We start from the raw sequence: 9,657 nt of genomic DNA, 5'->3' as shown, positions 1-9,657 counted from the left end.
TGTGTTATTCAGGTTGGCTGTTGAATGACTGACTGGAACGTTGACTGAACCGCCTAATGGGGTTACAGGGATCGACCTGACGCTTTATCTGGCTGCCTCGTTCTCTACTTCAACAAGTAGATTTTGTTTCTGTTAATTTTACATTCAATAAAAACATCACTAGTATTTTGACACAATCTCTAAAGGTATGCCATTTTATTCATTACTCTACTAGCCAAACTTTCACCTCCATCCGTCATGGTTCACAGGGTCATATGTAACAACCACCCACACCATCTATCGCACCGAATATAATCCCAAACTAATAAAAGGAAACCTGGTTTCTAAATGTATTTTTTGATTGCATGTATTTGTTTTTTATTTCATGCAATGATGAAATGTGACTGAACCATCCAACGGAGTTGCTGAAATTGACCTGTCGCTGTATCTGGATGCCTCACTTTCTACTTCAAAAGGTGGATATTTTTTCTTTAGACAAAGAAGTTTTTTATAAATCCAATCTGTTTAAAGCTCTATTTAATTCAGGACCTTCTTTGTTTTAATTTTTCTTTTGATATGTTATTCAGGTTGGTTACTTGATGACTGACCGGGGCGTTGACTGAACCATCTAATGGAGTTGCTGGAACCGACCTGTCGCTGTATTTTTTCGCCTCACTCATACTTCAAAAGGTAGATAATTTTTTCTTTAGATAAAGAAGTTTTTGACAATATCAAGCTGTAATAGCTCTATTTAATTAAGGACCATCTTTGTTTTAATTTTTCTTTTGATATGTTATTCAGGTTGGCTGTTGATGACTGAACGGGATGTTGACTGAACCATAACCGAGCTGCTGGAATCGACCTGTCGCTGTATTTTGACGCCTCACTTACTACTTCCAAAGGTAGATATTTTTTCTTTAGATAAAGAAGTTTTAACAATTCCAATTTTTCTAAAGCTCCATTTAATTCAGAAACTTCTTTTTTAAAGATTTCTTTTGATGTGCTTTTCAGGTTGGCTGCTTGATGTCTCACCGGGACGTTGACTGAACCATCAATCGGAGTTGCTGGAATCGACCTGTTGCTGTATCTGGACGCGTCACTCTCCACTTCATAAGGTAGATATTTTTTCTTTTAGATAAAGAAGTTTTGGACAACATCAATCTGTAATAGCTCTATTTAATTCAGCATTTTCCTGTTTTAGTTTAATTTGATGTGTTATTCAGGTTGGCTGTTTAATGACTGACTGGAACGTTGACTGAACTGCCTAATGGGGTTACAGGGATCGACCTGAAGCCGTATCTGGCTGCCTGATTCTCTTCTTCAACTAGTAGATTTTGTTTCTGTTATTTTTACAATGAAGAAAAACATCACTAATATTTTAAACACAATCTTTGAAGGTATGCCATTTTATTCATTACTCTACTAGCCAAACTTTCACCTCCATCCGTCATGGTTCACAGGGTCATATGTAACAACCACCCACACCATCTATCGCACCGAATATAATCCCAAACTAATAAGAAGAAACCTGGTTTCTAAATGCATTTTTTGATTGAATGTATTTGTTTTTTGTTTCATGCAATGATGAAATGTGACTGAACCATCCAACGGAGTTGCTGAAATTGGCCTGTCGCTGTATCTGGATGCCTCACTCTCTACTTCAAAAGGTAGATATTTTTTCTTTAGACAAAGAAGTTTTTAACAAATCCAATCTGTTTAAAGCTCTATTTAATTTGGATTCTTCTTTGTTTTAGTTTTTCTTTTTATATGTTATTCAGGTTGGCTGCTGGATGACTGAACGGGATGTTGACTGAACCATAACCGAGTTGCTGGAATCGACCGGTTGCTGTATTTTGAGGCCCCACTTACTACTTCCAAAGGTATATATTGTTTCTTTACATAAAGAAGTTTTTAACAATTCCAATCTTTATAAAGCTCCTTTTAATTCAGAAATTTCTTTTTTAAAGATTTCTTTTGTTGTGCTCTTCAGGTTGGCTGCTTGGTGTCTCACCGGGACATTGACTGAACCATCGTTCGGAGTTGCTGGAATCGACCTGTTGCTGTACCTGGACGCCTCACTCTCCACTTCTTGAGGTAGATATTTTTTCTTTTATATAAATAAGTTTTGGACAATATCAATCTGTAAAAGTTCTATTTAATTCAGCGTTTTCCTGTTTTAGTTGTATTTGATGTGTTATTCAGGTTGGCTGTTTAATGACTGACTGGAATGTTGACTAAACCGCCTAATGGGGTTACTGGGAACGACCTGACACTGTATCTGGCTGCCTCAGTCTCTACTTCAACAAGTAGATTTTGTTTCTGTTATTTTTACATTCACTAGTATTTTTACACAATCTCTTAAGGTATGCCATTTTATTCATTACTCGACTAACCAAACTTGCACCTCCATCCGTCATGGTTCACAGGGTCATATGTAACAACCACCCACACCATCTATCGCACCGAATATAATCCCAAACTAATGAGAAGAAACCTGGTTTCTAAATGTATTTTTTGATTGTATGTATTTGTTTTTTATTTCATGCAATGATGAAATGTGACTGAACCATCCAACGGAGTTGCTGAAATTGACCTGTTGCTGTATCTGGATGCCTTACTCTTGACTTCAAAAGGTGGATATTTTTTCTTTAGACAAAGAAGTTTTTAACAAACCCAATCTGTTTAAAGCTCTATTTAATTCAGAACCTTTTCCTTATAGTTTTCTTTTCATGTGTTATTCAGGTTGGCTGCTTGATGACTGACCGGGACGTTGACTGAACTGTCTAACGGAGTTTCTGGAATCGACCTGTTGCTGTATCTTGACGCCTCACTTTCTACCTCAAAAAGGTAGATATTTTTCTTTTCGATAATTTAAAATACAATGATTTCAACCTGTAAAAGCTCTGATTAATTCAGAACCTTCTTGTTTTAGTTTTCTTTTGATGTGTTATTCAGGTTGGCTGTTTAATGACTGACAGGGACGTTGACTGAACCATCCAACAGAGTTGCTGCAATTAACCTGTTACTGTACCTGGATGCCTCACTCTCTACTTCAAAAGGAGTACAATTTTTTTCTGTAGACAAACAAGACTATGTTCGTATCTGGAAAAAGTTCTTCTTAATTCAGCATCGTCCTGTTTTGTAATCAGGGCCAAATTTCATCTGGCTGTTTAAGCAAAAAATATTGCTTAACAGTTTTCTGCTAACCAAAACAAAAGCAGGATACTAGTAATAAATTGTACATGTGACACGGTATTTTGGCATATTAATGTTGTGCTTAGTTCCCTGTGGAGCTTAAGCAGCGTTGTAACATGGACCCTGATGATCTATATTTGTTTTCATATGGTTCGTCCTAATGTGAGTACATTGTTATTTTCTTTCAGATGATTGTGACGACTGCTTTTCTGCCCTCCGTCAATATGGACCATGAAGATGTGACAACACAGTACAAAGAGAGATACATCATGGCTTGAGGAGATGGACATCAAAGTATTTCTCAGCTACATACCAGGGTCCCAAGTGGAGTTTGAAGGTAGGATCTCTTTTAGCTAAGCTTAAGCTGAAAGTTTAGAAATCCATTAAAGTGCAGAAAATATACATTTCTTACGTCTCATAATTAAAACATAGTCCCATATTACCTTGCACCAATACTGTATTGTTAAACTGCAGGCGCGTCATTGAGTGAGAGATATGCATGCTTTATAAAAAGCCATTTTTGTGGTTATTATTACACACTCATCTTTGACCTTTAAATTAAAACCTGAGTTAAATCTTGAGTTTAAAGGTCAAAGATGAGTGTATAATAGTGACCACAAAAAAACCAGTTAAAATTTTTTTTTTACGTTTGATCATATTATTACAGGATTAACGTGAAGAAAACTCTTTCTTCACCACCTCATCTAAGGCGTCATGTTAACAGATGGACACATTGTATAACAGAATGAACCCCAAGAACACAAAGAGGCAGATCAAGTTGGCCTTGGATGGACGGCACAACAGAATGTGGAAGCTTCACGTGGAAGCTTCACATGGAAGCGACAAGCACAAGAAAGATCAAGGTGGAATGGTGACGAAGAGACCTTCCTTCTACAGTATGGAGCGGTATAGGCTAGATAGATTGATATTTTCCCATTTAAAATAACACAAAATCTTTTTTTTTGTAAATTTCACTATTCGTTGGCCTGTTTTATTCATTCTTGGAAGTTGACATGAAACAGTTTTTGTCCTCATTGCTAAAATACTTAACTCTGGATGAAGTTTATTTCATTGCTATTGTAATTTTTATTATTCTTATTGCTTATATGGTATCTGTTCTGTGGAACCCTTACATGGTGGCCACCATGTTTTTATTATTATTATCTACTGTATGAAGACATGTAAAATATTGTGACACACATAGGGTTAATTAAAGTTTGTAATGTCAAAGTTCATGACCTTGTCTTTGTTTGAGTACTCATAAACAAGGTTTTATAATTACAAAGTTCTTGACATTGTCCATGGTATTCATTAAGGTCATTTGAGTTCTCATTAACTAGAGGTTTTATAATTACATAGATCATGACAGAGCCATGGTATTAAGGGTAATTGAGTTCTCATTAACAAGGTTTTAATTACAAGGTCATGACGTTGTCTTTAGTGATTTTTTATAGTGTGTTGAGTACCCCTTAACGATGTATAAAGATCCCCTTTAACTGATTGTGGGGTGGGAGATGACAACCTTCACGTGGTCCACCCTGTTGTTAACTAATTGTCATCAAACAATAGACCTATATATACTTGTTTGTATAGCTCTATGCACCAAACCAATGTTTTAATTACCAGGTCATGACATTGTCTTTAGTGTTTATTTATAGGGGTTTAGTACCATTAAGGATCTATTAAGATTCCTTTAACTGTTATTTGTGGGGTGGGAGATGACAACCTTCACGTGGTCCACCCTGTTGTTAACTAATTGTCATCAAACAATAGAGCTATATATACTTGTTTGTATAGCTCTATGCACCAAACCAATGTTTTAATTATATTGGTCATGAAATTGTCTTTAGTGTTTATTTAATGTGTGTTTAGTACCTATAAGGATCTATTAATATTTCTTTAACTGTTATTTACGGGGTGGGAGATGACAACCTTCACGTGGTCCACCCTGTTGTTAATTAATTGTCATCAAACAATATACCTATATATACTTGTTTGTATAGCTCTATGCACCAAACCAATGTTTTAATTATATTGGTCATGAAATTGTCTTTAGTGTTTATTTAATGTTTGTTTAGTACCATTAAGGATCTATTAAGATTCCTTTAACTGTTATTTGTGGTGTGGGAGATGACAACCTTCACGTGGTCCACCCTGTTGTTAACTAATTGTCATCAAACAATAGACCTATATAAATACTTGTTTCTATAGCTCTTTGCACCAAACCAATGTTTTAATTATATTGGTCATGAAATTGTCTTTAGTGTTTATTTAATGTGTGTTTAGTACCATTAAGGATCTATTAAGATTCCTTTAACTGTTATTTGTGGGGTGGGAGATGACAACCTTCACGTGGTCCAACCTGTTGTTAACTAATTGTCATCAAACAATAGAGCTATATAAATACTTGTTTCTATAGCTCTTTGCACCAAACCAATGTTTTAATTATATTGGTCATGAAATTGTCTTTAGTGTTTATTTAATGTGTGTTTAGTACCATTAAGGATCTATTAAGATTCCTTTAACTGTTATTTGTGGGGTGGGAGATGACAACCTTCACGTGGTCCACCCTGTTGTTAACTAATTGCCATCAAACAATAGACCTATATATACTTGTTTGTATAGCTCTATGCACCAAACCAATGTTTTAATTACCAGGTCATGACATTGTCTTTAGTGTTTATTTATAGGGTGTTTAGTACCATTAAGGATCTATTAAGATTCCTTTAACTGTTATTTGTGGGGTGGGAGATGACAACCTTCACGTGGTCCACCCTGTTGTTAACTAATTGTCATCAAACAATAGAGCTATATAAATACTTGTTTCTATAGCTCTTTGCACCAAACCAATGTTTTAATTATATTGGTCATGAAATTGTCTTTAGTGTTTATTTAATGTGTGTTTAGTACCATTAAGGATCTATTAAGATTCCTTTAACTGTTATTTGTGGGGTGGGAGATGACAACCTTCACGTGGTCCACTCTGTTGTTAACTAATTGTCATCAAACAATAGAGCTATATATACTTGTTTGTATAGCTCTATGCGCCAAACCAATGTTTTAATTATATTGGTCATGACATTGTCTTTAGTGTTTATTTAATGTGTGTTTAGTACCCTTAAGGATCTCGTAAGATTCCTTTAACTGTTATTTGTGGGGTGGGAGATGACAACCTTCACGTGGTCCACCCTGTTGTTAACTAATTGTCGTCAAACAATAGAGCTATATATACTTGTTTGTATAGCTCTATGCACCAAACCAATGTTTTAATTATATTGGTCATGACATTGTCTTTAGTTTTTATTTAATGTGTGTTTAGTACCATCAAGGATCTATTAAGATTCCTTTAACCGTTATTTGTGGGGTGGGAGATGACAACCTTCACGTGGTCCACCCTGTTGTTAACTAATTGTCATCAAACAATAGAGCTATATAAATACTTGTTTTTATAGCTCTTTGCACCAAACCAATGTTTTAATTATATTGGTCATGAAATTGTCTTTAGTGTTTATTTAATGTGTGTTTAGTACCATTAAGGATCTATTAAGATTCCTTTAACTGTTATTTGTGGGGTGGGAGATGACAACCTTCACGTGGTCCACCCTGTTGTTAACTAATTGTCATCAAACATTAGAGCTATATAAATACTTGTTTCTATAGCTCTTTGCACCAAACCAATGTTTTAATTATATTGGTCATGAAATTGTCTTTAGTGTTTATTTAATGTGTGTTTAGTACCATTAAGGATCTATTAAGACTCCTTTAACTGTTTTTTGTGGGGTGGGAGATGACAACCTTCACGTGGTCCACCCTGTTGTTAACTAATTGTCATCAAACAATAGAGCTTTATAAATACTTGTTTCTATAGCTCTTTGCACCAAACCAATGTTTTAATTATATTGGTCATGAAATTGTCTTTAGTGTTTATTTAATGTGTTTTTAGTACCATTAAGGATCTATTAAGATTCCTTTAACTGTTATTTGTGGGGTGGGAGATGACAACCTTCACGTGGTCCACCCTGTTGTTAACTAATTGTCATCAAACAATAGAGCTATATAAATACTTGTTTCTATAGCTCTTTGCACCAAACCAATGTTTTAATTATATTGGTCATGAAATTGTCTTTAGTGTTTATTTAATGTGTGTTTAGTACCATTAAGGATCTCGTAAGATTCCTTTAACTGTTATTTGTGGGGTGGGAGATGACAACCTTCACGTGGTCCACCCTGTTGTTAACTAATTGTCATCAAACAATGGAGCTATAATTTATATACTTGTTTGTATAGCTCTATGCACCAAACCAATGTTTTAATTATATTGGTCATGAATTTGTCTTTAGTGTTTATTTAATGTGTGTTTAGTACCTATAAGGATCTATTAAGATTTCTTTAACTGTTATTTGTGGGGTGGGAGATGACAACCTTTCACGTGGTCCACCCTGTTGTTAACTAATTGTCATCAAACAATAGAGCTATATATACTTGTTTGTATAGCTCTATGCACCAAACCAATGTTTTAATTATATTGGTCATGACATTGTCTTTAGTGTTTATTTAATGTGTGTTTAGTACCATTAATGATCTATTAAGATTCCTTTAACTGTTATTTGTAGGGTGGGAGATGACAACCTTCACGTGGTCCACCCTGTTGTTAACTAATTGTCATCAAACAATAGAGCTATATATACTTGTTTGTATAGCTCTATGCACCAAACCAATGTTTTAATTATATTGGTCATGACATTGTCTTTAGTGTTTATTTAATGTGTGTTTAGTACCATTAAGGATCTATTAAGATTCCTTTAACTGTTATTTGTGGGGTGGGAGATGACAACCTTCACGTGGTCCACCCTGTTGTTAACTAATTGTCATTAAACAATTTAGAGCTATATATACTTGTTTGTATAGCTCTATGCACCAAACCAATGTTTTAATTATATTGGTCATGAAATTGTCTTTAGTGTTTATTTAATGTGTGTTTAGTACCTATAAGGATGTATTAAGATTCCCTTTAACTGTTATTTGTGGGGTGGGAGATGACAACCTTTACGTGGTCCACCCTGTTGTTAACTAATTGTCATCAAACAATAGAGCTATATATACTTGTTTGTATAGCTCTATGCACCAAACCAATGTTTTAATTATATTGGTCATGACATTGTCTTTAGTGTTTATTTAATGTGTGTTTAGTACCATTAATGATCTATTAAGATTCCTTTAACTGTTATTTGTGGGGTGGGAGATGACAACCTTCACGTGGTCCACCCTGTTGTTAACTAATTGTCATCAAACAATAGAGCTATATATACTTGTTTGTATAGCTCTATGCACCAAACCAATGTTTTAATTATATTGGTCATGACATTGTCTTTAGTGTTTATTTAATGTGTGTTTAGTACCATTAAGGATCTATTAAGATTCCTTTAACTGTTATTTGTGGGGTGGGAGATGACAACCTTCACGTGGTCCACCCTGTTGTTAACTAATTGTCATCAAACAATAGAGCTATATATACTTGTTTGTATAGCTCTATGCACCAAACCAATGTTTTAACTATATTGGTCATGACATTGTCTTTAGTGTTTATTTAATGTGTGTTTAGTACCATTAAGGATCTCGTAAGATTCCTTTAACTGTTATTTGTGGGGTGGGAGATGACAACCTTCACGTGGTCCACCCTGTTGTTAACTAATTGTCATCAAACAATGGAGCTATAATTTATATACTTGTTTGTATAGCTCTATGCACCAAACCAATGTTTTAATTATATTGGTCATGAAATTGTCTTTAGTGTTTATTTAATGTGTGTTTAGTACCTATAAGGATCTATTAAGATTTCTTTAACTGTTATTTGTGGGGTGGGAGATGACAACCTTTCACGTGGTCCACCCTGTTGTTAACTAATTGTCATCAAACAATAGAGCTATATATACTTGTTTGTATAGCTCTATGCACCAAACCAATGTTTTAATTATATTGGTCATGACATTGTCTTTAGTGTTTATTTAATGTGTGTTTAGTACCATTAATGATCTATTAAGATTCCTTTAACTGTTATTTGTGGGGTGGGAGATGACAACCTTCACGTGGTCCACCCTGTTGTTAACTAATTGTCATCAAACAATAGAGCTATATATACTTGTTTGTATAGCTCTATGCACCAAACCAATGTTTTAATTATATTGGTCATGACATTGTCTTTAGTGTTTATTTAATGTGTGTTTAGTACCATTAAGGATCTATTAAGATTCCTTTAACTGTTATTTGTGGGGTGGGAGATGACAACCTTCACGTGGTCCACCCTGTTGTTAACTAATTGTCATCAAACAATAGAGCTATATATAGTTGTTTGTATAGCTCTATGCACCAAACCAATGTTTTAATTATATTGGTCATGACATTATCTTTAGTGTTTATTTATAGGGTGTTTAGTACCATTAAGGATCTATTAAGATTCCTTTAACTGTTATTTGTGGGGTGGGA

At 34.6% G+C, this 9,657-nt stretch overlaps 1 long non-coding RNA gene across 1 annotated transcript; it reads left to right on the top strand.

The window, feature by feature from the left end:
- The first annotated feature begins 2,533 nt into the window (after positions 1 to 2,533).
- On the top strand, positions 2,534 to 3,886 carry LOC139933811 (uncharacterized). The gene is made up of 4 exons (XR_011785623.1): positions 2,534 to 2,612; positions 2,722 to 2,826; positions 3,363 to 3,511; positions 3,842 to 3,886. It is a non-coding gene; the product is annotated as an uncharacterized lncRNA (long non-coding RNA).
- The last annotated feature ends 5,771 nt before the right edge of the window (positions 3,887 to 9,657 follow it).

Source organism: Asterias amurensis, chromosome 2 (genome assembly GCF_032118995.1).
Source record: "Asterias amurensis chromosome 2, ASM3211899v1".
Taxonomy (NCBI): Eukaryota; Metazoa; Echinodermata; class Asteroidea; order Forcipulatida; family Asteriidae; genus Asterias; species Asterias amurensis.
The sequence above is the reverse complement of the archived record's forward strand: the minus strand, read 5'-3'. Positions and strand labels throughout refer to the sequence as shown.